The following is an 18,321-nucleotide window of genomic DNA, read 5'->3' as shown; positions in this document are numbered from 1 at the left end:
TCTGTCTCTGCTTATACTACAGAAACTGTTCACTCCGTTGAGCACAAAGTTGACTGCGTTGGCGGCAACCACACTTCACAATTTCTGCAGGAATTGTCTAGTTGCACATATTCTTTATTATTAGTGTGGTTGCCTTAGGGCAACTACACTATTATTATTGCACATATTTATTATTATTATTAGTGTGGTTGCCTTAGGGCAACTACACTATTATTATTGCACATATTATTATTATTATTAGTGTGGTTGCCTTAGGGCAACTACACTATTATTATTGCACATATTATTATTATTCTTTATTATTTATTCCGCCCATTTTTTGGACCGCTACTCCTCCCAGAGTTTTTGCACCACATACACGTGCAATATGTCAAATCGAGCGGCTTGATCGGGAATGGTGTGCTATTACTTTGTGGAAAGATTGGTTGCACGGTTTTTGAAAAATTTGAATTTTTGTGGGCAATTTTTCCCATAGAGAATGAATGGCGGAATGTTCACCTTTGTGATGTCACAATGCTCTGTCTTCTCACCATTGTGATGTCACAATGGTCTGTCTTCTAGCAGCAGTACTCTGGTCTCTCTCTAGATTTGAACATTCTGCCATTCATCTCTATGGGGAAAAATTGCCCACAAATTGTGCAATGCCTCATTGGACATGGTAGAGAGTCCTTTGTCCATTGGTGGAGATCAGCCTCGCCCCCCTTCCTGATTGGCCGATGTTTGATATTTCATTACTTTTGAACCGTTTGTCATAGAGAACTATGGGTCACGTCATTGGACTCAGCAAAGACCTAGCAATCGCCTAGAACTCCATAGCAACCCCCTAGCAACATCCTAGCAACCGGCTCTAACTCCATAGCAACGACCTAGCAACCCATAACAACCAGCTAGAAAACCCTAGCAACCATCTAGAATTCCATAGCAACCACCTGGAACACCATAGCAACTGCCTAGCAACACCCTAGCAACCGCCTATAACTCCATAGCAACCACCTAGCAACATCCTAGCAACCACTTAGAATAACCTAGCAACCACCTAGCAACACCCTAGCAACCACCTGGAACACCATAGCAACAACCTAGCAACACCCTAGCAACAATCTGGAACACCATAACAACTGCCTAGCAACACCCTAGCAACCACATGGAACACCATAGCAACGACCTAGCAACACCCTAGCAACCACCTAGAACTCCATAGCAACCACCTAGCAACACCATAGCAACCGCCTAGAACTCCATAGCAACCACCTAGCAACACCCTAGCAACCACCTAGAACTCCATAGCAACCACCTAGCAACACCCTAGCAACGGCCTAGAACTCCTTAGCAACCACCTAGCAACACCATAGCAACCGCCTAAAACTCCATAGCAACCACCTAGCAACACCCTAGCAACCACCTAGCAACACCATAGCAACTGCCTAGAACTCCATAGCAACCACCTAGCAACACCCTAGCAACCACTTGGAACACCATAACAACTGCCTAGCAACACCCTAGCAACCACTTGGAACACCATAACAACTGCCTAGCAACACCCTAGCAACCGCCTATAACTTCATAGCAACCACCTAGAATACCCTAGCAACCCCCAAGCAACCACCTGGAACTCCATAGCAAACACCCAACAACACACTAGCAACCACCTGGAACACCATAGCAAATGCCTAACAACACCCTAGCAACCAGCTATAACTCCAAAGCAACCACCTAGAACTCCATAGCAACCACCTAGCAACACCCTAGCAACCACCTGGAACACCATAGCAACCATCTAGCAACACCCTAGCAACCACCTGTAACACCATAACAACTGCCTAGCAACACTATAGCAACAACCTAGCAACATGCTAGCAACCACCTAGCAACACCCTAGCAACACCCTAGCAACCACCTATAACTCCATAGCAACCACCTAGCAACATCCTAGCAGCCACCTAGAATACCCTAGCAACACCCTAGCAACTTCCTATAACTCCATAGCTAATGCCTAGCAACACCCTAGCAACCGGCTATAACTCCATAGCAACCACCTAGCAACACCCTAGCAACCACCTGGAACACCATAACAACTGCCGAGCAACACCCTAGCAACCGCCTAGAACTCCATAGCAACCACCTACCAACCACTTAGCATACCCTAGCAACCACCTAGCAATGCCCTTGCAACCACCTGGAGCTCAATAGCAACCACCTGAAACTCCATAGCAACCGCCTAGCACCACCCTAGCGACCGCCTAGAATTCCATGAAACCACTTAGAACTCCATAGAACCACCTAGCAACACCCTAGCAACTGCCTCAGACATCATAGCAACTACCTACCACTGTTCACTCCGTTCAGCACAAAGTCGACTTTGCGTTGGCGGCAACCACACTTCACAATTTCTGCAGGAATTGTCTAGTTATTATTATTAGTGTGGTTGCCTTAGGGCAACTACACTATTATTATTGCACATATTATTAGTGTGGTTGCCTTAGGGCAACTACACTATTATTATTGCACATTTTTATTATTATTATTATTATTATTATTCCACCCATTTTTTGGACCGCTACTCCTCCCAGAGTTTTCACACCACATACGCGTGCAATATGTCAAATCGAGCGGCTTGATCGGGAATGGTGTGCTATTACTTTTTGGAAAGTTTGGGTGGACGGTTTTTGAAAAATTTGAATTTTTGTGGGCAATTTTTCCCATAGAGAATGAATGGCGGAATGTTCACCTTTGTGATGTCACAATGCTCTGTCTTCTCACCCTTGTGATGTCACAATGGTCTGTCTTCTAGCAGCAGTACTCTGGTCTCTCTCTAGATTTGAACATTCTGCCATTCATCTCTATGGGGAAAAATTGCCCACAAATTGTGCAATGCCTCATTGGACATGGTAGAGAGTCCTTTGTCCATTGGTGGAGATCAGCCTCGCCCCCCTTCCTGATTGGCCGATGTTTGATATTTCATAACTTTTGAACCGTTTGTCATAGAGAACTATGGGTCGCGTCATTGGACTCAGTAAAGACCTAGCAACCGCCTAGAACTCCATAGCAACCCCCAAGCAACACCCTAGCAACCACCTAGAACTCCATAGCAACCACCTAGCAACACCCAAGCAACCGCCTAGAACTCCATAGCAACCACCTAGCAACACCCTAGCAACACCCTAGCAACCACCTAGAACTCCATAGCAACCATCTAGCAACACCCTAGCAACGGCCTAGAACTCCATAGCAACCACCTAGCAACACCATAGCAACCACCTAGAACTCCATAGCAACCACCTAGCAACATCCTAGCAACCACTTCGAATACCCTAGCAACACCCTAGCAACCACCTAGCAACACCCTAGCAACCGCCTAGAACTCCATAGCAACCGCCTAGCAACCACCTAGAACTCCATAGCAACCACCTAGCAACACCCTAGCAACCGCCTAGAACTCCATAGCAACCACCTAGCAACACCCTAGCAACACCCTAGCAACCACCTGGAACTCCATAGCAACCACCTAGCAACACACTAGCAACCACCTAGAACTCCATAGCAACCACCTAGCAACATCCTAGCAACCACTTCGAATACCCTAGCAACCCCCTAGCAACACCCTAGCAACCGCCTAGAACTCCATAGCAACCACCTAGCAACACCATAGCAACCGCCTAGAACTCCATAGCAACCACCTAGCAACACCCTAGCAACCACCTAGAACTCCATAGCAACCACCTAGCAACACCATAGCAACGGCCTAGAACTCCATAGCAACCGCCTAGAACTCCATAGCAACCACCTAGCAACACCCTAGCAACCACCTAGCAACACCATAGCAACCGCCTAGAACTCCATAGCAACCACCTAGCAACACCCTAGCAACACCCCAGCAACCACCTAGAACTCCATAGCAACCACCTAGCAACACCCTAGCAACGGCCTAGAACTCCATCGCAACCACCTAGCGACACCATAGCAACCACCTAGAACTCCATAGCAACCACCTAGCAACATCCTAGCAACCACTTAGAATACCCTAGCAACCCCCTAGCAACCACCTAGAACTCCATAGCAACCACCTAGCAACACCCTAGCAACCACCTAGAACTCCATAGCAACCACCTAGCAACACCATAGCAACCGCCTAGAACTCCATAGCAACCACCTAGCAACACCATAGCAACCGCCTAGAACTCCATAGCAACCACCTAGCAACCACCTAGAACTCCATAGCAACCACCTAGCAACGGCCTAGAACTCCATAGCAACCACCTAGCAACACCCTAGCAACCACCTAGAACTCCATAGCAACCACCTAGCAACACCCTAGCAACCGCCTAGAACTCCATAGCAACCACCTAGAAACACTATAGCAACTGCCTAGAACTCCATAGCAACCACCTAGCAACATCCTAGCAACCACCTAGAACTCCATAGCAACCACCTAGCAACACCCTAGCAACGGCCTAGAACTCCATAGCAACCACCGAGCAACACCCTGGCAACCACGTGGAACACCATAGCAACCACCTAGCAACACCCATGCAACCAGCTGGAACACCATAACAACTGCCTAGCAACACCCTAGCAACCTCCTATAACTCCATAGCAACCACCTAGCAACATCCTAGCAACAGACTGGAACACTATAACTGCCTAGCAACACCCTAGCAACCGCCTAGAACTCCATAGAACCACCTAGCAACACCGTAGCAACAGCCTCAAACTCCATAGCAACATCCTAGCAACACCCTTGACACCACCTAAAACACCAAAGTCACCACCAGAACATCATAGCAACTACCTTCCACTGTTCACTCTTTTCAGTAGAAAGTCGACTTTGCATTGGCGGCAACCACACTTCACAATTTCTGCAGGAATTGTCTAGTTATTCTTTATTATTTATTCCGCCCATTTTTTGGACCGCTACTCCTCCCAGAGTTTTCGCACCACATACACGTGCAATATGTCAAATCGAGCGGCTTGATCGGGAATGGTGTGCTATTACTTTGTGGAAAGATTGGTTGCACGGTTTTTGAAAAATTTGAATTTTTGTGGGCAATTTTTCCCATAGAGAATGAATGGCGGAATGTTCACCTTTGTGATGTCACAATGCTCTGTCTTCTCACCCTTGTGATGTCACAATGCCCTGTGTTCTGGCAGCAGTACTCTGGTCTCTCTCTAGATTTGAACATTCGGCCATTCATCTCTATGGGGAAAAATTGCCCACAAATTGTGCAATGCCTCATTGGACATGGTAGAGAGTCCTTTGTCCATTGGTGGAGATCAACCACACCCCCCTTCCTGATTGGCCGATGTTTGATATTTCATAACTTTTGAACCGTTTGTCATAGAGAACTATGGGTCGCGTCATTGGACTCAGTAAAGACCTAGCAACCGCCTGGAACTCCATAGCAACCCCCTAGCAACATCCTAGCAACCGGCTCTAACTCCATAGCAACGACCTAGCAACACCATAACAACCAGCTAGAAAACCCTAGCAACCGTCTAGAATTCCATAGCAACCACCTGGAACACCATAACAAATGCCTAGCAACACCCTAGCAAGCGGCTATAACTCCATAGCAACCACCTAGCAACACCATAGCAACCACCTAGAACTTCATAGCAACTACCTATAAACACCCTAGCAACCTCCTGGAACACCATAGCAACCACCTAAAAACACCCTAGCAACAACCTGGAACACCATAACAACTGCCTAGCAACAGCCTAGCAACCGCCTAGAATTCCATAGCAACCACCTGGAAAACCATAGCAAATGCCTAGCAACACCCTAGCAACCGGCTATAACTCCATAGCAACCAACTAGCAACACCATAGCAACCACTTAGAATACCCTAGCAACCCCCTAGCAACACCCTAGCAACCACCTATAACTCCATAGCAACCACCTAGCAACATCCTAGCAACCACCTAGAATACCCTAGCAACACCCTAGCAACCGCCTATAACTCCATAGCAACCGCCTAGCAACACCCTAGCAACAACCTAGAACTCCATAGCAACCACCTAGCAACACCCTAGCAACCGCCTAGAACTCCATAGCAACCACCTAGCAACACCCTAGCAACCACCTAGAACTCCATAGCAACCACCTAGCAACACCCTAGCAACGGCCTAGAACTCCATAGCAACCACCTAGCAACACCATAGCAACCACCTAGAACTCCATAGCAACCACCTAGCAACATCCTAGCAACCACTTCGAATACCCTAGCAACACCCTAGCAACCATCTAGAACTCCATAGCAACCACCTAGCAACACCCTAGCAACCGCCTAGAACTCCATAGCAACCACCTAGCAACACCATAGCAACCACCTAGAACTCCATAGCAACCACCTAGCAACACCCTAGCAACCACCTAGAACTCCATAGCAACCACCTAGCAACACCCTAGCAAAGGCCTAGAACTCCATAGCAACCACCTAGCAACACCATAGCAACCGCCTCGAATTCCATAGCAACCACCTAGCAACACCCTAGCAACCACCTAGCAACACCATAGCAACCGCCTAGAACTCAATATCAACCACCTAGCAACACCCTAGCAACCACCTGGAACACCATAGCAACCACCTAGCAACACCCAAGCAACCACTTGGAACACCATAACAACTGCCTAGCAACACCCTAGCAACCGCCTATAACTCCATAGCAACCACCTAGCAACATCCTAGCAACCACTTAGAATACCCTAGCAACCCCCTAGCAACCACCTGGAACTCCATAGCAACCACCTAACAACTCACTAGCAACCACCTGGAACACCATAGCAAATGCCTTGCAACACCCTAGCAACCTGCTATAACTCCAAAGCAACCACCTAGCAACACCATAGCAACCACCTAGAACTCCATAGCAACCACCTAGCAACACACTAGCACACACCTGGAACACCATAGCAACCATCTAGCAACACCCTAGCAAACACCTGTAACACTATAACAACTGCCTAGCAACACTATAGCAACCACCTAGCAACGTGCTAGCAACAACCTAGAATACCCTAGCAACACCCTAGCAACTGCCTATAACTCCATAGCAAATGCCTAGCAACACCCTAGCAACTGCCTATAACTCCATAGCAACTGCCTAGAACTCCATAGCAACCACCTAGCAACATCCTAGCAACCACTTAGCATACCCTAGCAACCACCTAGCAATGTCCTAGCAACCACCTGGAGCTCAATAGCAACTACCTGAAACTCCATAGCAACCACCTAGCACCACCCTAGCGACCGCCTCAGACATCATAGCAACTACCTACCACTGTTCACTCCGTTCAGCACAAAGTTGACTTTGCGTTGGTGGCAACCACACTTCACAATTTCTGCAGGAATTGTCTAGTTAGTGTGGTTGCCTTAGGGCAACTACACTATTATTATTGCACATATTATTAGTGTGGTTGCCTTAGGGCAACTACACTATTATTATTGCACATATTATTTATTTATTAGTGTGGTTGCCTTAGGGCAACTACACTATTATTATTGCACATATTATTATTATTATTATTCTTTCCGCCTGTTTTTTGGACCGCTACTCCTCCCAGAGTTTTCGCACCACATACACGTGCAATATGTCAAATCGAGCGGCTTGATCGGGAATGGTGTGCTATTACTTTGTGGAAAGATTGGTTGCACGGTTTTTGAAAAATTTGAATTTTTGTAGGCAATTTTTCCCCATAGGGAATGAATGGCGGAATGTTCACCCTTGTGATGTCACAATGCTCTGTCTTCTCACCCTTGTGATATCACAATGCCCTGTCTTCTAGCAGCAGGACTCTGGTCTCTCTCTAGATTTGAACATTCTGCCATTCATCTCTATGGGGAAAAATTGCCCACAAATTGTACAATGCCTCATTGGACATAGTAGAGAGTCCTTTGTCCATTGGTGTAGATCAGCCTTGCCCCCCTTCGTGATTGGCCGATGTTTGATATTTCATAACTTTTGAACCGTTTGTCATAGAGAACTATGGGTCGCGTCATTGGACTCAGTAAAGACCTAGCAACCGCCTAGAACTCAATAGCAACCCCCTAGCAACACCCTAGCAACCACCTAGAACTCCATAGCAACCACCTAACAACACACTAGCAAACACCTGGAACACCATAGCAAATGCCTGGCAACACCCTAGCAACTGGCTATAACGCCATAGCAACCACCTAGCAACACCATAGTAACCACCTAGAACACCATAGCAACCACTTAGCAACACCCTAGCAACCACCTGGAATACCATAGCAACCACCTAGCAACACCCTAGCAACAATCTGGAACACCATAACAACTGCCTAGCAACACCCTAGCAACCACATGGAACACCATAGCAACGACCTAGCAACTCCCTAGAAACCACCTGGAACACCATAACAACTGCCTAGCAACACCCGAGCAACCGCCTAAAACTCCATAGCAACCACCTAGCAACATCCTAGCAACCACTTAGAATACTCTAGCAACCGCCTAGCAACACCCTAGCAACCACCTGGAACACCATAGCAACCACCTAGCAACACCCTAGCAACAATCTGGAACACCATAACAACTGCCTAGCAACACCCTAGCAACCACATGGAACACCAAAGCAACGACCTAGCAACACCCTAGCAACCACCTAGAACTCCATAGCAACCACCTAGCAACACCCTAGCAACCGCCTAGAACTCCATAGCAACCACCTAGCAATACCCTAGCAACCATCTAGAACTCCTTAGCAACCACCTAGCAACACCCTAGCAACGGCCTAGAACTCCATAGCAACCACCTAGCAACACCATAGCAACCGCCTAGAACTCCATAGCAACCACCTAGCAACACCCTAGCAACCACCTAGCAACACCCTAGCAACCGCCTAGAACTCCATAGCAACCACCGAGCAACACCCTAGCAACCACCTAGAACTCCATAGCAACCACCTAGCAACACCCTAGCAACGGCCTAGAACTCCATAGCAACCACCTAGCAACACCATAGCAACCGCCTAGAACTCCATAGCAACCACCTAGCAACACCCTAGCAACCACCTAGCAACACCATAGCAACCGCCTAGAACTCCATAGCAACCACCTGGAACACCATAGCAACCAACTAGCAACACCCTAGCAACCACTTGGAACACTATAACAACTGCTTAGCAACACCCTAGCAACCACTTGGAACACAATAGCAACCACCTAGCAACACCCTAGCAACCACCTAGAACTCCATAGCAACCACCTAGCAACACCATAGCAACCGCCTAGAACTCCATAGCAACCACCTAGCAACACCCTAGCAACCACCTAGCAACACCATAGCAACCGCCTAGAACTCCATAGCAACCACCTAGCAACACCCTAGCAACCACCTGGAACACCATAGCAACCACCTAGCAACACCTTAGCAACCACTTGGAACACCATAACAACTGCCTAGCAACACCCTAGCAACCACTTGGAACACCATAACAACTGCCTAGCAACACCCTAGCAACCGCCTATAACTTCATAGCAACCACCTAGAATACCCTAGCAACCCCCAAGCAACCACCTGGAACTCCATAGCAACCACCCAACAACACACTAGCAACCACCTGGAACACCATAGCAAATGCCTAGCAACACCCTAGCAACCAGCTAAAACTCCAAAGCAACCACCTAGCAACACCATAGCAACCACCTAGAACTCCATAGCAACCACCTAGCAACACCCTAGCAACCACCTGGAACACCATAGCAACCACCTAGCAACACCCTAGCAACCACCTGTAACACCATAACAACTGCCTAGCAACACTATAGCAACAACCTAGCAACATGCTAGCAACCACCTAGCAACACCCTAGCAACCGCCTATAACTCCATAGCAACCACCTAGCAACATCCTAGCAGCCACCTAGAATACCCTAGCAACACCCTAGCAACTGCCTATAACTCCATAGCTAATGCCTAGCAACACCCTAGCAACCGGCTATAACTACATAGCAACCACCTAGCAACACCCTAGCAACCACCTGGAACACCATAACAACTGCCTAGCAACACCCTAGCAACCGCCTAGAACTCCATAGCAACCACCTACCAACCACTTAGCATACCCTAGCAACCACCTAGCAATGCCCTAGCAACCACCTAGAGCTCAACAGCAACCACCTGAAACTCCATAGCAACCACCTAGCACCACCCTAGCGACCGCCTAGAATTCCATGAAACCACTTAGAACTCCATAGAACCACCTAGCAACACCCTAGCAACTGCCTCAGACATCATAGCAACTACCTACCACTGTTCACTCCGTTCAGCACAAAGTCGACTTTGCGTTGGCGGCAACCACACTTCACAATTTCTGCAGGAATTGTCTAGTTATTATTATTATTATTATTATTATTCCACCCATTTTTTGGACCGCTACTCCTCCCAGAGTTTTCGCACCACATACATGTGCAATATGTCAAATCGAGCGGCCTGATCGGGAATGGTGTGCTATTACTTTGTGGAAAGTTTGGGTGGACGGTTTTTGAAATATTTGAATTTTTGTGGGCAATTTTTCCCATAGAGAATGAATGGCGGAATGTTCACCTTTGTGATGTCACAATGCTCTGTCTTCTCACCCTTGTGATGTCACAATGGTCTGTCTTCTAGCAGCAGTGCTCTGGTCTCTCTCTAGATTTGAACATTCTGCCATTCATCTCTATGGGGAAAAATTGCCCACAAATTGTGCAATGCCTCATTGGACATGGTCGAGAGTCTTATGTCCATTGGTGTAGATCAGCCTCGCCCCTCTTCCTGATTGGCCGATGTTTGATATTTCATAACTTTTGAACCGTTTGTCATAGAGAACTCTGGGTCGCATCATTGGACTCAGTAAAGACCTAGCAACGGCCTAGAACTCCATAGAAACCCCCTACCAACCCCATAGCAACTACCTAGAACTGCATAGCAACGGCCTAGAACTCCATAGTAACCACCTACAAACACACTAGCAACCACCTGGAACACCATAGCAAATGCCTGGCAACACCCTAGCAACCGGCTATAACGCCATAGCAACCACATAGCAACACCATAGCAACCACCTAGAACACCATAGCAACCGCCTAGCAACACCCTAGCAACCACCTGGAACACCATAGCAACCACCTAGCAACACCCTAGCAACCACCTAGAATACCCTAGCAACCACCTAGCAACACCCTAGCAACCACCTAGAATACCCTAGCAACCACCTAGCAACACCCTAGCAACCACCTGGAACACCATAACAACTGCCTAGCAACACCCTAGCAACCGCCTAGAACTCCATAGCAACCACCTACCAACCACTTAGCATACCCTAGCAACCACCTAGCAATGCCCTAGCAACCACCTGGAGCTATATAGCAACCACCTGAAACTCCATAGCAACCACCTAGCACCACCCTAGCGACCGCCTAGAATTCCATGAAACCACTTAGAACTCCATAGAACCACCTAGCAACACCCTAGCAACTGCCTCAGACATCATAGCAACTACCTACCACTGTTCACTCCGTTCAGCACAAAGTCGACTTTGCGTTGGCGGCAACCACACTTCACAATTTCTGCAGGAATTGTCTAGTTACTATTATTATTATTCCACCCATTTTTTGGACCGCTACTCCTCCCAGAGTTTTCACACCACATACGCGTGCAATATGTCAAATCGAGCGGCTTGATCGGGAATGGTGTGCTATTACTTTTTGGAAAGTTTGGGTGGACGGTTTTTGAAAAATTTGAATTTTTGTGGGCAATTTTTCCCATAGAGAATGAATGGCGGAATGTTCACCTTTGTGATGTCACAATGCTCTGTCTTCTCACCCTTGTGATGTCACAATGGTCTGTCTTCTAGCAGCAGTACTCTGGTCTCTCTCTAGATTTGAACATTCTGCCATTCATCTCTATGGGGAAAAATTGCCCACAAATTGTGCAATGCCTCATTGGACATGGTAGAGAGTCCTTTGTCCATTGGTGGAGATCAGCCTCGCCCCCCTTCCTGATTGGCTGATGTTTGATATTTTATAACTTTTGAACCGTTTGTCATAGAGAACTATGGGTCGCGTCATTGGACTCAGTAAAGACCTAGCAACAGCCTAGCAACACCCTAGCAACCGCCTATAACTCCATAGCAACCACTTAGCAACATCCTAGCAACCGCCTAGAACTCCATAGCAACCCCCTAGCAACATCCTAGCAACCGGCTCTAACTCCATAGCAACCACCTAGCAACCCATAACAACCAGCTAGAAAACCCTAGCAACCATCTAGAATTCCATAGCAACCACCTGGAACACCATAGCAAATGCCTAGCAACACCCTAGCAACCGCCTATAACTCCATAGCAACCACCCAGCAACATCCTAGCAACCATTTAGAATACCCTAGCAACCACCTAGCAACCACCTGGAACACCATAGCAACCACCTAGCAACACCCTATCAACAATCTGGAACACCATAACAACTGCCTAGCAACACCCTAGCAACCACATGGAACACCATAGCAACGACCTAGCAACACCCTAGCAACCACCTAGAACTCCATAGCAACCACCTAGCAACACCATAGCAACCACCTAGAACTCCATAGCAACCACCTAGCAACACCATAGCAACCGCCTATAACTACATAGCAACCACCTAGCAACACCCTAGCAACCACCTAGAACTCCATAGCAACCACCTAGCAACACCCTAGCAATGGCCTAGAACTCCATAGCAACCACCTAGCAACACCATAGCAACTGCCTAGAACTCCATAGCAACCACTTAGCAACACCCTAGCAACGGCCTAGAACTCCATAGCAACCACCTAGCAACACCATAGCAACTGCCTAGAACTCCATAGCAACCACCTAGAACTCCATAGCAACCACCTAGCAACACCATAGCAACCGCCTAGAACTCCATAGCAACCACCTAGCAACACCCTAGCAACCACCTAGAACTCCATAGCAACCACCTAGCAACACCATAGCAACGGCCTAGAACTCCATAGCAACCACCTAGCAACACCCTAGCAACCACCTAGAAACACCATAGCAACCGCCTTGAACTCCATAGCAACCACCTAGCAACACCCTAGCAACCACCTGGAACACCATAGCAACCACCTAGCAACACCCTAGCAACCACTTGGAACACCATAACTGCCTAGCAACACCCTAGCAACCACTTGGAACACCATAGCAACCACCTAGCAACACCCTAGCAACCACCTAGAACTCCATAGCAACCACCTAGCAACACCCTAGCAACCGCCTAGAACTCCATAGCAACCACCTAGCAACACCCTAGCAACGGCCTAGAACTCCTTAGCAACCACCTAGCAACACCATAGCAACCGCCTAAAACTCCATAGCAACCACCTAGCAACACCCTAGCAACGGCCTAGAACTCCATAGCAACCACCTAGCAACACCATAGCAACTGCCTAGAACTCCATAGCAACCACCTAGAACTCCATAGCAACCACCTAGCAACACCATAGCAACCGCCTAGAACTCCATAGCAACCACCTAGCAACACCCTAGCAACCACCTAGAACTCCATAGCAACCACCTAGCAACACCATAGCAACGGCCTAGAACTCCATAGCAACCACCTAGCAACACCCTAGCAACCACCTAGAAACACCATAGCAACCGCCTAGAACTCCATAGCAACCACCTAGCAACACCCTAGCAACCACCTGGAACACCATAGCAACCACCTAGCAACACCCTAGCAATCACTTGGAACACCATAACTGCCTAGCAACACCCTAGCAACCACTTGGAACACCATAGCAACCACCTAGCAACACCCTAGCAACCACCTAGAACTCCATAGCAACCACCTAGCAACACCCTAGCAACCGCCTAGAACTCCATTGCAACCACCTAGCAACACCCTAGCAACGGCCTAGAACTCCTTAGCAACCACCTAGCAACACCATAGCAACCGCCTAAAACTCCATAGCAACCACCTAGCAACACCCTAACAACCACTTGGAACACCATAACAACTGCCTAGCAACACCCTAGCAACCACTTGGAACACCATAACAACTGCCTAGCAACACCCTAGCAACCGCCTATAACTTCATAGCAACCACTTAGAATACCCTAGCAACCCCCAAGCAACCACCTGGAACTCCATAGCAAGCACCCAACAACAGACTAGCAACCACCTGGAACACCATAGCAAATGCCTAGCAACACCCTAGCAACCAGCTATAAATCCAAAGCAACCACCTAGCAACACTATAGCAACAACCTAGCAACATGCTAGCAACCACCTAGCAACACCCTAGCAACACCCTAGCAACCGCCTATAACTCCATAGCAACCACCTAGCAACATCCTAGCAGCCACCTAGAATACCCTAGCAACACCCTAGCAACTGCCTATAACTCCATAGCAAATGCCTAGCAACACCGTAGCAACCGGCTATAACTCCATAGCAACCACCTAGCAACACCCTAGCAACCACCTGGAACACCATAACGACTGCCTAGCAACACCCTAGCAACCGCCTAGAACTCCATAGCAACCACCTAACAACCACTTAGCATACCCTAGCAACCACCTAGCAATGCCCTAGCAACCACCTGGAGCTCAATAGCAACCACCTGAAACTCCATAGCAACCACCTAGCACCACCCTAGCGACCGCCTAGAATTCCATGAAACCACTTAGAACTCCATAGAACCACCTAGCAACACCCTAGCAACTGCCTCAGACATCATAGCAACTACCTACCACTGTTCACTCCGTTCAGCACAAAGTCGACTTTGCGTTGGCGGCAACCACACTTCACAATTTCTGCAGGAATTGTCTAGTTTATTATTATTATTCCACCCATATTTTGGACCGCTACTCCTCCCGCCTAGAATTCCATAGCAACTGCCTAGAACTCCATAGAACCACCTAGCAACACCCTAGCAACCGCCTCAAACTCCATAGCAACCACCTAGCAACACCCTAGACACCACCTAAAACACCATAGTCACCACCAAAACATCATAGCAACTACCTACTACTGTTCACTCTGTTCAGCACAAAGTCGATTGTGCATTGGCGGCAACCACACTTCACAATTTCTGTAGTAATTGTCTAGTTATTATTATTCTTATTATTTTTCTCCGCTAAAAGTGTCTGAGGCTCAGCAACCTTAAATCCTAGAGCAACCAAATTTGGTAGGTGGGTTCCTATGGCCCCCCACTACTCAGGCACTAAAAATCACCTATGTCGGCCAGATCGTGGTGCTATAACAAAGGGTCATGCGTAAAAGGCCGTAACTCCCACACCATAAGTTAGATCAACAGAAAACTTCATCGACCTATGCATCTGAACGTGCTCTACAACTTTGCCATTGGGACCACCTATGTCCGCCATATTGTTTGCCCGCCATTTGGACTTTTTAGTTGGGGCATGGACGTTTTCTCCGCTAAAATGTCTGAGGCTCAGCAACCATAAGTTGTAGACCAACCAAATTTGGTAGGTGGGTTCCTATGGCCCCCACTACTCAGGCACTATAAATCACCTATATCGGCCAGATGGTGGCGCTATAACAAAAGGTCATACTTTAACAGGCCATAACTCCCACACCATAAGTCAGATCAACACAAAACTCCATTGACCGATGCATCTGAATGTGCTCTACAACTTTGCTATTGGGACCACCTATGTCCGACGTATTGTTTGCCCACCATTTGGACTTTTTTATTAGTTGGGGTGCGGAAGTGTTACGACATCTAGTAAACTCCTTTACGGCAAGTGGCTAGAAGACATCCATGGCGACGCAAGTAATCCGACACCGTAGGGTCTAGTTTTTATCAGTGAGGGGAGGGTCTGAACTTCATAATGGACAATATTATCTATCTGGGCATTCATAAAAATTTTCTTTCACCACTCAAAATCGTATTCCGTCATAGCAACAAGATAAACCCAACAATATCTCTAAGATATGCCAATACGGCAGTGAAAACGATGCTCACTGAATAATGAAATAAACGAGACAACGTTTTAAAAAATGATACCATGTCATTCTACAGCCAATATCTGGGACTAAATATTGAATAATTATACTACCTTACCATTGGTTTTATGCGTAGAGATGTCCCTTTTGAGACTGAGTGGTTATATATTGTCTTGGACAATTTGTTTGTGAAATATACACTCCTTTGTGATGCCTGGGTACCTTCCAAAATAGCTGTGCGTAATACCACACCTGTTGTTTACAGCATTGTCACCCTTTTTAGTACAGTCTGGCCGATTTACAATTCATTTCTTCAGTAGGACAGTATAAGCTTTCTAACGATGTATAACATGTCTGATTTTGCTTTTGGAATAGCGTTTTATACGTGAGCGTACCTGAAAACGTTCTTATCATCGCATTCACTTACGCATTCACTCTGTGTGAGTCTGTGGTAGCAGTAACGAAAAGTTGTCAACGATATTGCGTAATTTCTTGGAAAGTACTATTATTATTGAGGACTTCTGGGCATAGCTAAGCCATATCTATCCTGATAGATCTGACATCGTTTTTGGAGGAAAACAAGCGGCCCGGACTGTATCATTGATTTACTGTCTCTGTGTCTATCTACTGAACACAGATAAAATGGCATCATTGCTATGTATTACTGCTGAAAATATTTCGGTTATATACGTTATTACTAAAATTGAGTGTCTTTAAATAGGTTATGGTATTATATAATGTGGATATTTCACACTAATGTAGGCTAAGCGTTAGTTGTGTAATAACCTACTTTTTGTGAACCATTGGCAAAACGGGATGGACGGTTGAAAATTATTTTCATATCGTCCCATCCCCATACAAGAAAACATACGAGAGTACAGAAATACATACAATAGTTAATTATTACACATGTAGGTACTGAATTATTTTAAAATCTGATAGCGATGTTCCATGTTAAACCTTCATGTGGGGCTCATGTATATGCTTTACTATGTTCAAAAAGCATTATATTTTACTTTACATTAGATTCAACTTTATTGTCATTGCACAGAGTAGTACTGGGAGAACAAAATGCAGTTAGCATGTCACCTGAATTGCAAAAGAAGCAGTAAAGCCCAATACAGTGTACATATGTATTATATACATATTATTACATATGTATTATGTACATGTACATATGTATTATATACAGTCCCCTCCAAAAGTATTGGAAAAGCAAGGTCAATTCCTTTGTTTTTGCTATACACTGAAGACAATTGAGTTTGAGGTCAAAATATGTACATGAGACGACAGATCCGAATTTCAGCTTTTATTTCATGGTATTTTTATCTAGATTTATTAAACAACTTAGAACATATCACCTTTTGTATCAGACAACCCAATTTTTAGGTGAGCAAAATTATTGGAACATGTGACTGACAGGTGTTTCTTGTTGCCCAGATGTGTCCTGTTAGATTGATTGGTTAAACAATAAATAGTTCTGAATGTCTACTCTTGGTTTTAGTCTTGGGTTTTGCCTGTGAAGACTGCATTTGTGTTATAAAAGATAAACTAACATGACGACCAGAGAGCTTTCTTTGGGAGAAAAGCAAGCCATTTTGAAACTTAGAAAAGAGGGGAAATCTATCAGAGCCATTGCACAAGCACTGGGGATAGCTTGTACAACAACTTGGAATGTCCTGAAAAAGAAAGAAACCGCTGGCGTACTGAGCAACAGACATTGAACAGGTTGACCAAGGAAAACAACAGCAGTTGATGACAGAAACATTGTGAGAGCTGTGAAGAAAAACCCCAAAACATCAGTCAGTGACATCACAATCTCCACAGGGCAGGGGTGAAGGTATCTTCATCAAAGAAGACTTAGAGAGCAGCAATATAGAGGCTATACCACAAGATGCAAACCCCTCATCAGTAGTAAGAATTGGAAGGCTAGATTACAATTTGCAAAGAAGTACAGAGATGAGCCACAAAAGTTCTGGAACAAAGTTTTATGGACTGGTGAGACCAAGATTAACCTCTACCAAAGTGATGGAAAGGTCATAGTGTGGAGAAAGAAGGGATCTGCTCATGATCCAAGACATATGAGATCATCTGTGAAGCACGGTGGAGGAAGTGTCATGGCTTGGGCTTGCATGGCTGCTTCTGGAGTGGGCTCACTAATCTTTATTGATTATGTAACTCATGATGGTAGCAGCAGGATGAATTCAGAAGTCTACAAAAACATTCTGTCTGCCAACTTACGGAGAAATGCGTCCAAACTAATTGGGAGGAACTTCATCATGCAGCAAGACAATGACCCAAAACACACTGCCAACACAACAAAGGACTTCATTAGTGAGAAAAAGTGGAAGGTT

General features: G+C 46.3%; 1 protein-coding gene across 1 annotated transcript in view; it reads left to right on the top strand.

Moving 5' to 3' along the window:
• LOC118228446 overlaps positions 1–18,321 on the top strand; it is a 111,727-nt gene that overhangs the window by 79,271 nt on the left and 14,135 nt on the right. The gene's annotated exons all lie outside the window — the stretch shown is intronic.

The sequence above is a fragment of the Anguilla anguilla genome, chromosome 5, assembly GCF_013347855.1.
Source record: "Anguilla anguilla isolate fAngAng1 chromosome 5, fAngAng1.pri, whole genome shotgun sequence".
In the NCBI taxonomy this organism is placed as follows: Eukaryota; Metazoa; Chordata; class Actinopteri; order Anguilliformes; family Anguillidae; genus Anguilla; species Anguilla anguilla.
This window is presented reverse-complemented; position numbering and strand designations above follow the sequence as displayed.